Source organism: Equus quagga, chromosome 8, assembly GCF_021613505.1.
Source record: "Equus quagga isolate Etosha38 chromosome 8, UCLA_HA_Equagga_1.0, whole genome shotgun sequence".
Classification (NCBI taxonomy): Eukaryota; Metazoa; Chordata; class Mammalia; order Perissodactyla; family Equidae; genus Equus; species Equus quagga.
This window is the reverse complement of record NC_060274.1, coordinates 8,320,182-8,335,204: the sequence shown is the minus strand read 5'-3', so window position 1 is coordinate 8,335,204 and position 15,023 is coordinate 8,320,182.

Sequence of the window (15,023 nt, the reverse complement as noted above, 5' to 3'; positions counted from 1 at the left end):
GTCCATCCATGTTGATGCAAATGGAACAATTTGGTCCTTTTTTATGGCTGAGTAGTATTCCATTGTGTATATATACCATATCTTCTTTATCTAGTCGTCAGTTTCTGGGCATTTAGGTTGGTTCGACGTCTTGGCTATTGTAAATAATGCTGCGATGAACATAGGGGTGCATGGAACTTTTGGAATTGCTGATTTCAGGTTCTTAGGATAGATACCCAGTAGTGGGATAGCTGGGTCATAGAGTATTTCTAATCTTAACTTTTTGAGAAATCTCCATACTGTTTTCCATAGTGGCTGCACTAGTTTGCATTCCCACCAACAGTGTATGAGGGTTCCTTTTTCTCCACAACCTCTCCAACATTTGTCACTTTTTGTTTTGGATATTTTTGCCAATCTAACGGGTGTAAGGTGATATCTTAGTGTAGTTTTGATTTGCATTTCCCAGATGATTAGTGATGATGAGCATCTTTTCATGTGTGTATTGGCCATACTTATATCTTCTTTGGAGAAATGTTTGTTCATGTCCTCTGCCCATTTTTTGATCGGGTTGTTTGTTTTTTTGTTGTTAAGCTGTGTGAGTTCTTTGTATATTATGGATATTAATCCTTTGTCGGATAAGTAGCTTGTAAATATGTACTATAGTATTTTTATGCTACAAAATCATTCATAACTTATTCCAAAGAAGACCGTGGGAGAAATTTTATTCAGATCCAAGTGCAAGGAGAACTAAGAAACATTACTATATTTTCTTTTGTAGAATGCAAATCATGTACCCTACCATATTTCCCTTTTTGCTTTGACCACCTGGAAGCTCAGATCAAAATATGTAAATATTAATTCATATTAATTTCTGTGGGACTACAGTCTGGATATCTACACTTTAATTTTTCCTTTCAACTAAATCTCTCATCTTACCTGAACTTATCTTTTTAAAAATTGAGATATAATTGATGTATATCATTTTATAAGTTTAAAGTGTATAAGATTGATTTCATACACTTATATTGCACTATGATTGCCACTGTAGTGTTAGCTAACACATCTATTGCATCACATAATTATCATCTCTTCTAGTGTGAGAACAGTTCAGATCTAGTCTCTCATCAAGTTTAATGTTCACAGTACAGTTTTGTTGTTTGTAATCAGTGCCCTGTATGTTAGATCTCCAGGACTAATTTATCTCCTAGTTGCAAGCATGTCCCCTTAAACAATATGTCTCGATTCCCCGCCCCCAGCCCCTGGTAACCACCATTCCACTCTCTGTTTTTTCCAGTTCAGTTTTTTTAGATTCCATATTTAAGAGATGTCACACAGTCTTTGTCTTCCTCTGTCTGGCTTATCTCACTCAGCATAATGTCCTCAGGCTCCATCCGTGTTGTTGCAAATGGCAGGATTTCATTTTTTTTTTCATGGCTGAATAGTATTCCATTGTATCCATATACCACATCTTCTTTATCCACTCATCCGTTGATGGACCCTTAACGTTGTCCATATGTTGGCTATCGTGAATAATGCTGCAATAAATATGGGAGTGTATATAACTCTTCAATAACCTGTTTTCATTTCCTTTGGATATATACCCAGAAGTAGAGTTGCTGGATCATAGGGTAGTTCCATTTTAATTCTTTGGGGAACCTCCATGCTGGTTTCCATAGTGGCTGCACCAATTTACATTCCCACCAACAGTGCACAAGGGTTCCCTTTTCTCCACATCCTCGCCCACACTTGTTATCTCTTGTCTTTTTGATAATAGCCATTCTAACAGGCATGAGGTGATATCTCTTTGTGGTTTTGATTTGCATTTCCTGATGATTAGTGATATTGAGCATCTTTTCTTGTACCATTGGCCATTTGTATGTCTTCTTTGGAAAAAATGTCTATTCAATTCCTCTGCCCATTTTTTAATCAATTATTTGGGTTTTTGTTATTGAGTTATATCAGTTCTTTATATATTTTGAACATTAACCTCTTATTCGGTACACAGTTTGCAAATATTTTCCCCCATTCCATAGGTTTCCTTTTCATTTTGTTGATTGTCTCTTTTGCGGTGCAGAAGCTTTTAAGATTGATATAGTCCCACTTGTTGATTTTTTTCTTTTGTTGTTTGTGCTTTCAGTGTCATATCCAAAAAATTGTTGCCAAGACCAGTGTTGAGGAGCTCCTTCCCTATGTTTTTTTCTAGAAGTTTTATGGGTTCAGATCTTATGTTTAAGTCTTTGATCCATTTCGAGTTAATTTTTGTGAGTGGTATAAGATAGGGGTCCAATTTCATTGTTTTGCGTGTGTTTATCCGGTTTTCCCAGCACCATTTGTTGAAGAAACTCTCCGTTCCCCATTGGGTGTTCTTGGCTCCCTTATCAAATATTTGTTGACCACATTCTAAGATCTTAATTTCATCTACATCATTTATTGTAAGCATTCCTATAAGTCATCCCAAATGTCCTGTGTGATTAAGATGGATAAAAACAAGGTAGTAAACAAATATTTATGGAAGGACATTCCTTGCATGTCTTTAGGCTTGACTGGCTGCCCCTTTCTGTTGCTTGCAGTAATATAACTGTGATGGGAACAGGTCTAAGATTCCTATGGGTCTGGGCCAAAGGGAGTCCCTGCGATGAGGGGGGAAGAGAAGGCAGGGGACTAATGGACACGCCCACCCAGGCCCCTGGGCTGGTTTGGCCATGTGGAGTCCTGACTGCCCCAGGCCCGAAGGCTCTGCCTCCCCACCCCTGGAAGAAACTGGGATGGTCTCCCCTTTCAGACTGCCCTGTGGCTACTTTTGACCCAGATGCTCTGCTTTTGTGTTTTCTGCCTGAGAAATGCAATAAAGATAAATGTAAGAAGTTTGGTTTTTGGGTGTGAAAATTTTAATCAGGATCATTCTGAATTTTTCCGTTGCCCCGGATGTTCCAGGGACCCTGGACAGAAGCAAGCTGGGGCTTCATGGGTCACTGGACAGAACCTCCTCCTTGTTCTCTCCTCCAGGGAGAGCTGGGCCCAGCAAGGCCTGGGCTGTGCCGTACTCTGGAGGTCACCCTCGGGAGCTCTACTCACGAACCGGAACAAGAACGGAAGCTCTTCCTCAGTCTTTAGAGCTTTCTCTGCGTCATGATAACTTCAGCGTGCATGCCATTTTGTCAGGTCTCTATCCATGCCGTACAATGAGCCCGCCTCTCAGTGCCCCACAAGGAGAGAGGGACGCTTGTAACTGGATGGCACTGTTGTCAGTCATCTTGGGGCATAAGAGAGGGAGACAGGTCACCTGGTGGGAGAGGAGCAGTGGCTGGGCTGGTCAGCCTTTGTCCACCCTTGTAAGCAGGGGCAGTGCACCCATCTCTACTTGGCTCTTTGGATCAGTTACCAGGAGAAACATAGATGAGAGAGGGCGAGGGAAGCAGTGTGGGTGATATCTGAATATCGTAATGTTGTCTTGAGCAGAAAATGAAGGGACTTCATTAAATCCCTTTTGAGGGCTGCCTCTTAGCAATTTGCAATATCTCACTCACTTTTTTTTTTTTTTTTTTTGGTGAGGATGATTGGCCCTGAGCTAACATCCATTGCCAATCTTCCTCTTTTTGCTTGAGAAGATTGTCACTGAACTAACATCTGTGCCAATCTTCCTCTATTTCATATGTGGGGCACTGCCACAGCATGGCTTGATGAGTGCTGTGTAGGTCTGTACCTGGATCTGAACCTCTGAACCCCAGGCCGCTGAAGTGGAGCACGTGAACTTAACCACTTTGCCACCAGGCCAGCCCCTCACTGACTTTTTAATAACTAATTTGGAGTCTGCTAAGGTAAAGGGATCTTCCCTTGTCCTTTGGGGAAAATGCCCCTTAAGTAACAATTCAAGAGATAAAAATCCAACTTCCTGTAGAAGCAGGGAAACAAAAGAGTAAAAGGCATCATTAGAATGATTTCCATCTTGTGAAAACCTAAATCACCACTTGATGGCACCAAAAAATAAGAAACGCAGAAGGGCTTCTCCCCGCTGTCTGGTGAAGTCATTTAAAACTCCATTTCCCCCCAAATGTGAGGGAGCGGTGTTATTTTGGAAATATGTTTTGCTGTATTTTTGTTCTCCAGAGAGCTTGTTGCCCCTGACTCCCTCTCCCGTGCCTGGGACAGACATCACTGCCCAGCCGGAGTTTAAGACCTGATTGCTGAGACAAACAAGGAGAGGTTCCCGGGGGACGTGAAGGCCAGGCTGTAAATGTCAGTGGGTCTGGCCTGGAGGACTGAAACCTGGAGTGTCTAATTTAAGACGGACTGTGGACATTCTGGGGCTGATGCCTGCCGTGAAGTCCCTCGCAGAGCTGGGTGTGGGGCCCGGGGAGGAGAGAGGCCTAGAATGTGGGACTCTTGACAGCGAGCTCCAACTTCTGTGGGCTTCCTGCCTGGGGCCCTGGGTGGGGGACCTGGGGCGTCCTGCACGTAGCAGGGGGTGGCTGTGGTGAGGAAGGCGGGTGCAGTGGCATGGCGCACAGCAGCCTGGATGACGGCCTGCCTCACTGTGGAGACTGAGAACAAGCACTTACATTAGTGCTGGGGATGGAGGTGGGATGGAGCAAGGAGATGTCCCAGAGCCAGGTGGAGGGTGCTGCACAGACTGGCAAATCAGGTGACAGCTTGGAGAGGGGGGCTGCGTCAGCAGCATAGAATCCACCTCTGCCTGTGCCCCAGGCTGTGCTTCTCAGGGGCCGCTCCCAGCCAAGGCTGCCTACAGAATGCCGGAGCAAAGGGAACCCCCTGACAGCCACCTTGGGCTCCAGGGTGCCCCATCGGCCTTGCTGAACCTTCCTGCATCTCTCAGGCAGGCCGAGGCATGTCCACCAGCCATCCTTCCCTCCCCTTCCCGCATAGTCAGACTTGCACTGCAGTCTGGGAAGTCTCCTGGTCTGCTGCCCTCTTCCCATTTTCTCTCGCACAGCTGTTCCCCAAATATTGGCCTTGCACATTGATCCTGCCTTGGGGTTTGCCTCTGGGAAGACCCGGGCTCACACAGCCCTTAATAGCAGGAGGTCCCCTAGCTGTCCTTGCAGGCGGCTCTGCAAGCGGGAAGGGAGGGGACAACTCAGAGTGGGACTTCGAAATGACTGAATTGGAAATCTTACGGGGCCAGTCCTGTGGCCAAGTGGTTAAGTTTGCGCGCTCCGCTTCAGCGGCCTGGGGTTTCACTGGTTCAGATCCTGGGCACGGACATGGTACCACTCATCAGGCCGTGCTGAGGCGGTGTCCACCATGCCACAACTAGAAGGACCCACAACTAAAAATATACTACTATGTACTGGGGGAGTTTGGGTAGAAAAAGCAGGGAAAAAAAAAAAAAAGATTGGCAACAGTTGTTAGCTCAGGTGCCAATCTTAAAAAAAAAAAGAGAAACTCTTATTGCCTGCTCACCTGAAAGAAACCATTTAAACTAGAGGTGAGTCATATTGGGGTGCCAAGATTAAGGATGTTTCTAGAACAAAGTAGGTATAAGCTCAGATCTAGAAAATTAAAGATAGTGTTGTACACCATCTGAGTCAGAGTGAATCTTGCACATACACCTGTCTGGGCTGCTCTGACTTGTGGATCTGGTGCCACCTAAGCGACCTCTCACCTCTAGGGCACCAGAGCAGTGGGCTGGCTCTGTGTTGCTGGTGGAGTGGAGCATGGGGAAGGGAATCACCTCTTGGCGTGGGTTGAATAGCATCCCCCCTGCGAAGTTCACATCCACCCAGGACCTCAGAATGTGAACTTATTGGAAATAAGGTCTTTGTAGGTGTAATTGACGGTCAAGCCGAAATTATACTGGATTAGGGATCTTAAATCCAATGAGACCGTCCCTATAAAAGACACAAAAGGACACACAGAGACATGGGGGAGGAGGCCATGAAGGCAGAGATTGGAGCGATGTGGCCACGAGCTGAGGAATGCCTGGAGCCACCAGAGGCTGGAAGAGGCAAGGAAGGATTCTCCCTTCGGAGGGAGCACAGCCCTGCTGACACCTTGGTTTCAGCCCTCTGGCCTCAAGAACTGTGGGAGAATAAACTTGGGCTATTTCAAGCCCACCCCCCTGTTTGTAGTAATGTGTTCCCACAGCCCTAGGAAGCTTACACAGCTCTCTAACGTAATCATGGTGATCAGAATGGGTCCGACCCTAGCAATTCCGGGGCTCAGAGAGGAGGCCCACATCCTCCACGTCTAAATATTAAATATAAAAACAAGCTACCCTTTACACCCACTAGTGTGGCTGTTATCAAACAGACACAAACAAGTGTTGGCAAGGATGTGGAGAAACTGGAACTCTTGTACATTGCTGGCGGGAGTGTGAAATGGTGCCGTCGCTGTGGAAAACACTTCGGCGGTTCCTCAAATACTTAAACATGGGGTTACCGCTTGATCCAGCAATTCCACTGCTAGGTATACACCCAAAAGAATTGCAAGCGGGGACTCTATCCCCGTGTTCATAGCGGGGTTATTCACCCTAGCCAAAAGGGGGGATCAACAAAGTGTCTGTTAACTGATGAATGGATGAACAAAACGAGGTAGAAAAATACAGTGAATGTTATTTATTCAGCCTTAAAAAGGAAATTCAGACGCATGCTACAACATGGGTGGACCTTGAAAACATCCTGCTGAGTGAGATAAGCCAGACACAGAAGGAAAAATATTGTATGATTCCATGTACATGAGGTAGCTGAGTCGTCAGCCTCAGAGACAGAAGGCAGATGAGAGATTCCTAGAGGCCGGTGGAGGGAGGAACAGGGACTTCATGTTTAATGCGGACAGAGTTTCAGTTTGCAAAGATGACAAAGTTCTGGAAATGGATGGAGGGGATGGTTGGAATTGATGTCACTGAACTGTACATTTAAAAATGGCTAACATGGTAAATTTGATGTATGTTTTAAAAAACAAGCTACCAAACGTTAAAAATCTTCTCTCTTTCCACCTTGACAAATACACCTTTGTAACCGTTGGAAGGCCAGGTTCAAGTTTAGAAGTCCTGGACTCCTTGGAGTTCTGTGCTGGAACATCGCTGCATGTGGAGAGATGGCCCGTGGCCCCTGTCCAGCCCGCTTGTGCTCCTGCTTTTGGCCCTGTCCCTCACCATGGGGGGCTTCACTCACACGTGTGGGTACCCTTCCAGCACATCCGAGTTCTGTGTACATCTGCTACAAACAGCCCAATTTGGCCACCCTTCGCCCCAGGGGAGTAGTTGACCCTCAGTGGGGTGGACCCAGGGACAAGGCCTGTGCAGGCCCTGGAAGCAGGCCCAGTGCTGTTTGGCCCAGAATACCAGGGTCCAAATGTGCCATTGGCGCTGGGTCCCCGTGGTAGTGAGGGAGCGAGGGAAGCATCCGTGGCTTGGCGGGGGCAGCAGCAGCATCTTGCCGGAGCTAATTCTGCTGCACTATTTTAGCATCGTGCAATTGTTTTTGGCATCCCAGCTTAGCCTGGCTTTTTCTGTCCTCCTGGAGACTCTGTGAGCTAGCTGACATCCTTTTAATAAATTCCCTCCCTACACAAATTAGCTGGAGTCTATTTCTGTTGTCTGCGGTTAAGAACCCTGATTGATACCGGTCCCTTGGCACAAGTGGAGTTTAGAGCCAGAAGTACCTACAAAGGACCTTCTATGTAGTTTTAGGTGAAGTATACCAGACCATTGATTTCAATGGGGTTCCTGAAAACTAGATGGAAAGAAGGGTATTTGGGCATTGATCTGTGGCATGTCCCCCCAGGGCAGCATCTCAAAAAGGATGTCCTCCACCAACCCACATGTCCATCAATGGATGAAAGGATAAACAAAATGTGTTGCATACACATCCCCTTCCATATTATTCAGCCTTCAAAGGAATGGAGTTCTGATACGTGCTACAACATGGATGGCTCTGGAAGACATCGTGCTGAGTGAAATAAGCTGGACACAGAAGGACAAATGAGGCATGATTCCACTTACACCAGGTACCTGAGTGGTCAAAGTCATAGAGACAGAAGGCAGATGAGAGGTTCCCAGAGGCTGGTGGAGGGAGGAATGGGGAGTTAGTGTCTAATGGGGACCAAGTTCAGTTTGGAAAGATGAAAAAGGTTCTGGAGATGGTTGCAGAATGATGTGAATGTACCCTGAACGGTACACTTAAAGTGGTTAAAACAGTAAAATTTTTATGTTATGTATATTTTAACATAAAAAATTATTTTAAAAGATGTCCTCCAAAGAGGCTGTCTGACAGTGAGATTGAACCCTACATCAAATGAGACTTACTGGTCCTCAAGGCAGCCCTTATAAACTGGTTTCAGGAGTATGTGTGTGGGGCCATCTTTGTGGTAAGGATGGACAATGACCCCTCACAAAACTGCTCCCTGGGACCAAAACAGATGCCAGTGGTCTGAGGTGGGCGGCCATGTTCGCTAACCATTATTTCAGGATTCAGTGTGGATGGAGCCACAGCAATGAAGACCCGGATGCTCATTCCTGCAGGTCCCGTATGTGGGTCACTAAGACTTCCCCGGGAAGGCTCGAGAGAATTTGGCATTCCAAGATGTCAGCAGATATTCCTGTTGGAAGTCTGGCTGAGGACTCACGGCTGAGAGCCCACCTCCCAAAGCCCAGAACTCCATGGCACCGGGTAGCTCTGTGCCACTTCAGTTAGGGCAGGAAACGGAGGAGGACGCAGGCAGATGGTCCTGAGCTGAGGGAATTAGTACGTGGGAAGAGTAAAGCTTTTGTCTCCAAGGGCCTCAACGTTTTCCTGTTGAACTAGACTGAAACGTGCTGTTGACCTGGGCACTTCAGAGCCGTGTCCAGCGTGGTGGGTGGGAAACAGCAAGTCTTTCTTCCTGACCAATGTTCATGACTCTAGTGGCATCAAATGATGAGCATGGACTTCTGGGAAGGCACATTTTTGGTCCCAGATGGCAGGATGTGGCAACTCTATTTGAGTGCCTGGGGCCTGCTGTATCCAGAGGAGCACGATTGACCTCCAGGCTACTTGGCTGTAGACTCTTCAAAGCAACACATCATGGGCATTAATGTCCCCAAACCATTTGTCCTGGGAACTCGGGAGCGTGAGCCTGGTGTGTCTGCCAGGTCACCCATAGTGCGTGAGGGGAGGCCACCCTGGGCTGGAATTCCATCAATTCAGACATGCATGGGCCCCCTGCTAGAATCCTCTCATGTCAGGATGATGCATACGGCATGTACCTTAGGTGGGGAAGGGCGGAAATCCAGAACTGTCCACCAGCCACTCCCAAGGAGGCCTCAGCTAGGGAGATTTAACTGAACTTGTAAAGATGTTGGACGTCAGCAGGTCCCTCATGTCTCTGGGAGGAATGCCACAGATTTCTCACATCGGGGAACATGAGGGGGGACCTAGGCTGCCCACGTCTCTCTGGGAAGAGTCGAGACACAGGAAACCTAATCCAGTGGCAGCTGCTTTCAGGCCCAAACCCAAGAACTGCCGTGAGGAGCCACTGACATGTCTTGGAGCACCTCAGACTGGAATAGGCAATGGCTGGATGCTGGAGCCAGAAGCTGCAGGACAGGGACAAAATGGCCGACTGCTGAAGCCTCTCTCCTTCTTGTCCCGAGACAGTTTAGGACCTTACTGTAATTGGCCATTGTTGTGGGCTGGACTGCGTTCCCCCAAATTCGTATGTCAAAGCCATAACCCCTAGTACCTCAGAATGTGACTGTATTTGGAGAGAGGGTCTTTAAAGAGGTGATTATGTTAAATGAGGCCATCTGGGTGGGCCCTCATCCAATATGACAGTTGTCCTTATAAGAAGAGGAGATGAGGACACAGACACACAGAGGGATGACCACGTGGACAGGGGAGAAGGTGGCCATCTACTCACCAAGGAGAGAGGGTCAGAAGGAACCAACCCTGCCCACACACCTTGTGTCAGACTTCCAGCCTCCAGGACTGTGAGAAAGTAAATTTCTGTTGTTTGAGCCACCCAGTCTCTAGTATTTTGTTATGGCTGCCCTATCAAACCAATATACCCATGTGTAAAGTAGGGGAGGAGAATGAAATAGGGCAAGGTATCATAATCCACATGAAAAAGCCTATTGCCCATTAGGGAGCATCCCTAGTGCTTGCCAGTGTAGACAGGGTTGGCCAGACAGAGATCCTGACAGCTTTCCTGGGAGGTCAAGTCTTCTGCCCCTCCTTGGGGAGTCTGGATGGGAGACTGGGGGCAGTGGGGACAAAGCACGCCTAGGGGGGGTCTCACCCTTGCCTCAGGAAGTGGAGCCAGAGCCCATGCAGGCAAAGGGCAGGACTAAGAGTCCTTGGCCTCAGGGGTGGGCATGGGGCGCGGGGCACAGTGGAAGAGGTCATGCACACAGCCTCTTGCTGGTTTGTGAGGGGGCCTAGAACAACACCTTGCTGGAGGAACAGGCTGGGGACAGACTCCCAGCTTCTCTCTGGTTGGGAGAAACCCGAAATAAGACACGCAGATTTTCTGATATTCCTTCTCCCCATTGTCCCCTGAGGGCACCTCCCCAGCCTCAGGCTGCATTGCTCAGCATCGTCCTCTACTGCAGTTACAGGGGGAAAAAAAATAGGCTGCAGTTTGCCCAAGATGGAAAACTCAAGCACACATCTGCAGAGCAATATTCCCCCTGACATTGGCTGGATAAATGTTGCCAGACTGGGAAGAAGGAGAACCCTGTGGACCAGAGAGGTGGGGGGCATGTGCTGGGGGGTGTCGAGGGCTGCTTGGGCAAGACTCCGCTCCGAGCCATCCTCTTGTCTTGTCTTGTCCCTGAGGTCAGCTTGTTGTCCATAGCACTGCGAGCCACTCATCTACCAGTGCCCAGGACACTGCCCAGCTCTGCCACCCGCTTGCTAAGTGGGTGGCTCTCTGCTCCACAACCCTCCAGCACAGAGTGGAAACTGGGACATCTTTGGACTAATAAAGGCAAGCAGGGAAAACTCCTAGCCCTGCTTGAGGGGGACAAAATAGTGCCTCTCTGTGACCGTTCAATTCGGATACCAATGACATGTTCGCTATTTGCAAAGGCATCCACTGGAAATGCCCAAAGGGTAACGTGAAGCCTAAGCTTTATATCTTCTCACGCTTTCTCTTTGCAGCACATTTTGTTTGTGTGTTGGTTTCTTAAAAATCACTTTTATAGATATATAAATTACATACAAAAAATTAACATACTTTAAGTGTACAGGTTGATGACTATTGATAACTATACACACCTATATAACCATCACCCTCTTCAAGATACAGAAGCAGACATTTTTTACTGAGATATAATTGACATATAACATTCTATTAGTTTCAGGTGTACAACATAATGATTTGAAATATGTATACAATGCAAAATGATCACCACAATAAGTTTGGTTAACATCCATCACCTCACAAAGTTACAAACTTTTTTCTTGTGATGAGAACTTTTAAGATCTACTCTCTTAGCAACTTTCAAATATACAATATAATATTGTTCACTATAGTCACCATGTTATATATCACATGCCCAGAACTTATTTATCTTATAACTGGAAGTTTGTACCTTTTGACAACCTTCACCCATTTCCATGACCCCCTGGCCTCTGAACCACCAATCTGTTCTCTGTATCTATGAGTTTGGGTTTTTTTTTGATTCCACAGGTAAGTGAGATCGTATGATATTTGTGTTTCTCTGATTTATTGCACTTAGATAATACCCTCAAGTTCCATCCATGTTGATGCAAATGGCATGATTTCCTTTTTTATGACTGAGTAATATTCCATTGCATATATATAGACCACATTTTCTTTATCCATTCATCCATTGATGGGCACTTAGCTTGTTTCCATGGAAGCAGACAGTATAAAAGGATGGCAGCAAAAGAAGCCTGTTTTCTTTCTTTCTTTACAAATCACTTTTCTCCCTAGTCACCACCCCTCAACAGACACATGAGATTTTTCATTAATGTTGAAATGCCTTTTTCCCCCTGAGCACATGCCAACAGAGGGCTGGGTTGGGGTTCAGAGGGCACACAGGACGCCCCACGCCACCCGTACGGGGGTGTTGCTCCCCTAGCGTTACCTGAGCAGTGGCTGAAGGACACTTTCCAGTATCATCCATCACCTGGCAGAGCAATAAAATTCAACTTTGTAAAGCAGTTGTTATGAGCCGAGTTGCATCCCCCCAAAATACGTTAAAGTCCTAACCCCTGGAACCTCAGAATGTCACCTTATTTGGAAATAGGGTCAGTGTAGATGTAATTAGTTAAGATGAGGTCAGGTTGGACCAGAGTGAAGTCACGTTGGAGGAATGCTCTGTAACTGGCGTCTTAATAAGCAGGCGGCCACGTGAAGACAATGCCCTGTGACGGTGGAGGCGGAGACGGAGTCAGGCAGCTGCAAGCTGAGGAACGCCAAGCGTGGCCAGCCACCACCAGAGGCTAAGAGGAGGCGCGGAAGGACTCTACCCCAGAGTCTCAGAGCGCGGCCCTGCCGACACCTTGATTTTGACGTCTGGCCTCCAGAACCGTGAGAGAATCAGTCTCTGTTGTTTTAAGCCCCTCAGTTTGTGGTACTTTGTCACAGCGGCCGCGGGCAACCGACACGGTGCACACACCACGCCACCCACCATGCTGTCCCACCCTGCTGTCTCCATCCACCAGCCAAGGAGACTCGGCTGAGACCTAGGTTTTACAGTTTGTATTTTATAAACAACGAACTGACTTATTGACAATTTAGATTGAATTTCAAATGACACGTTCCCTGGGCTACACTGGTGTACCCCACAACAGCAGCAGAAGCAACAGCAACAAAACAGGGGCGAAGATGTAGGAGTCACTACTAAGGTCACTACGAGACCTTCCTGCGTCTCCCTCACACAGCCTCGGCAGCTCGGCGTTGGCCCCACTTCACCGAGGAAGGACCTGATGGAACTTGAGTAACTCGCTCAAGGTCGACAATGGGGAAATGGGATTGGTGTTGAAACCCTGGACGGTGTGAGCACACAGCCTGTGGTGTTATGTGGGCTCCTCGTCCCCCTGGCTGCCATCTTTCCCTTACTCTGTGCAAGTGTTGACTGAGTCCTCGCCTTGTCCACAGGAACTGCCGCTGTTGAGGTCTGGTTGGAGGTGGATACAGGGAACGAGGCTTCCCTGTGCAAGTAATGGATTGTCTCTTGATGCAGGTATAAACAGCACGAACGAGTCAGTTTCCGGAGTGCGGCATCTAAAGACCCACTTTCCAGTAATAGCAGGCAGTCAGGTGTCACCTGCTCCAAGGCTAATAGTGAAAACCCCTCAGAGTTAGTCTGTGGCAAGGCAGCTACCGGGGAGGGGACACCTCCGCTGGGGAAGCAATGATGTGGAGACTGTGCATCCAGACGCAGGGAGAGGGCAGGGTGGGAGGATCCGTGCCTGTGGAGTTGGTCAGGAAAGGCTTCTGATCCTAGAACTTCCCTGTTCTAGAACTTTCTAGAACCTTCACCTCAGGTTATTCCTTTTGCAATTTCAGGGTATCAGAACTATTTGAGGGATTTGCATGTAACTCTGATCAATGATGACATTGCTTTAGGTTGGACTTGGCTTGACCTGTATCAATAGGTCTGCCCACTACCCCTGACGTCTCCCCATGGATTCCAGGAATTCCCTGAGGGGTGGAAGTGGACTTCCCAGGGGTCATTAATTTGTGCTTGTGTGTGGAGGCCTGCCTTCTTCATCATCCACTTCTTTCTTCTCAGCACTTAGGAACCTTCTGTACCACTCCCTCCCTCCATTCCTGCCTTAGGGCTTGGAGGACATGTAAAGGCCAGCATCTTCTGACTCAGGGATGGTGACCTGAGGTGACTGGAACCATCCTCATCAGCAGAGCACAGGGAGAGAATGTTCCCTGGAAAATACTGAAAATCCCTTAATCTCTTTTTGGCCAATAGTACAACCTCCTTCTCTAGCACATTCTTATAAGAAGAACACGAGTGTGGAGGGCTTACCCCTATCTTGGTTCTCTGGCTCATCTTTACGTGGTGAGGGGTCTGTGGAAATGAGGAAAGAGCCAAGATTGACAGACGGACTTGACCTTGACAGGTCATAGACTTGGAGAGCCACACCCCAAGTGGTCAAGTCTGAACCCCTGGAAGTTGACTGTACATTCCTCTTTACCCTGAGCGGTGACTGAAATTGGGACAAAATTAACAAGGTTGATTTTATTTATTTTGCCTAATTTACGCTGTTGTAGGCTGGACATTTTTGATTTTGTCTGACACAATTTTTTTTTTGAGGAAGATTAGCCCTGAGCTAACATCTGCTGCCAATCCTCGTCTTTTTGCTGAGGAAGACTGGCCCTGAGCTCACATCCGTGCCCATCTTCCTCTACTTTATATGTGGAACGCCCACCACAGCATGGCTTGCCAAGTGGTGCCGTGTCCTCACCTGGGATCTCAGCTGGTGAACCCCGGGCCGCCAAAGTGGAGCGTGTGAACTTAACAGCTGCACCACCGGGCTGGCCCCTGATACAATTTTTGTATCTAAGCATAGAGTAGGTGGGCAGCTCTAAAGGAGCTATAGTTGCCAGAAATATTTAACTATTATTATTTTCTTGCCTGCAGATCTGAGTGTTCCTCCTTAGGGCAACATATGGACATGGACTTACCAACAATGAGCCCCGTGAATGGTGTGGAATTTGGGTGTTGGACAGGCTGTTTTCAGACACCTGAAGCCAGCCGGGGCATACACTGTCCGCTTTGTAATCTGCCACCAAAATCGTCCAGTAAGTGCATGTGAGACCATGATAAGGTACTCTGGTTTTACAAAAGAGAGTTAGCAAGGCCTTACCCTCTGAAATATGACAGGCAGTAACGACAGAGAGGTCCCCTAAACCAACACAAGTCACTAGTACGACGTGGTGTTACATTCAGACGAAGGGTTTTCTGGGTGCTGGTTACGATCGGGTAGAGACAGGTTGGTTCAGCCGAATATCAGCCTTGGGCTCTCGTATGTTTCCTGTCAGTTACATGGAGGCACAGACTTGTCATCTATCTGTGTTCACCCCAACGTTCTCAGCACCATATGAGGCCACACAAG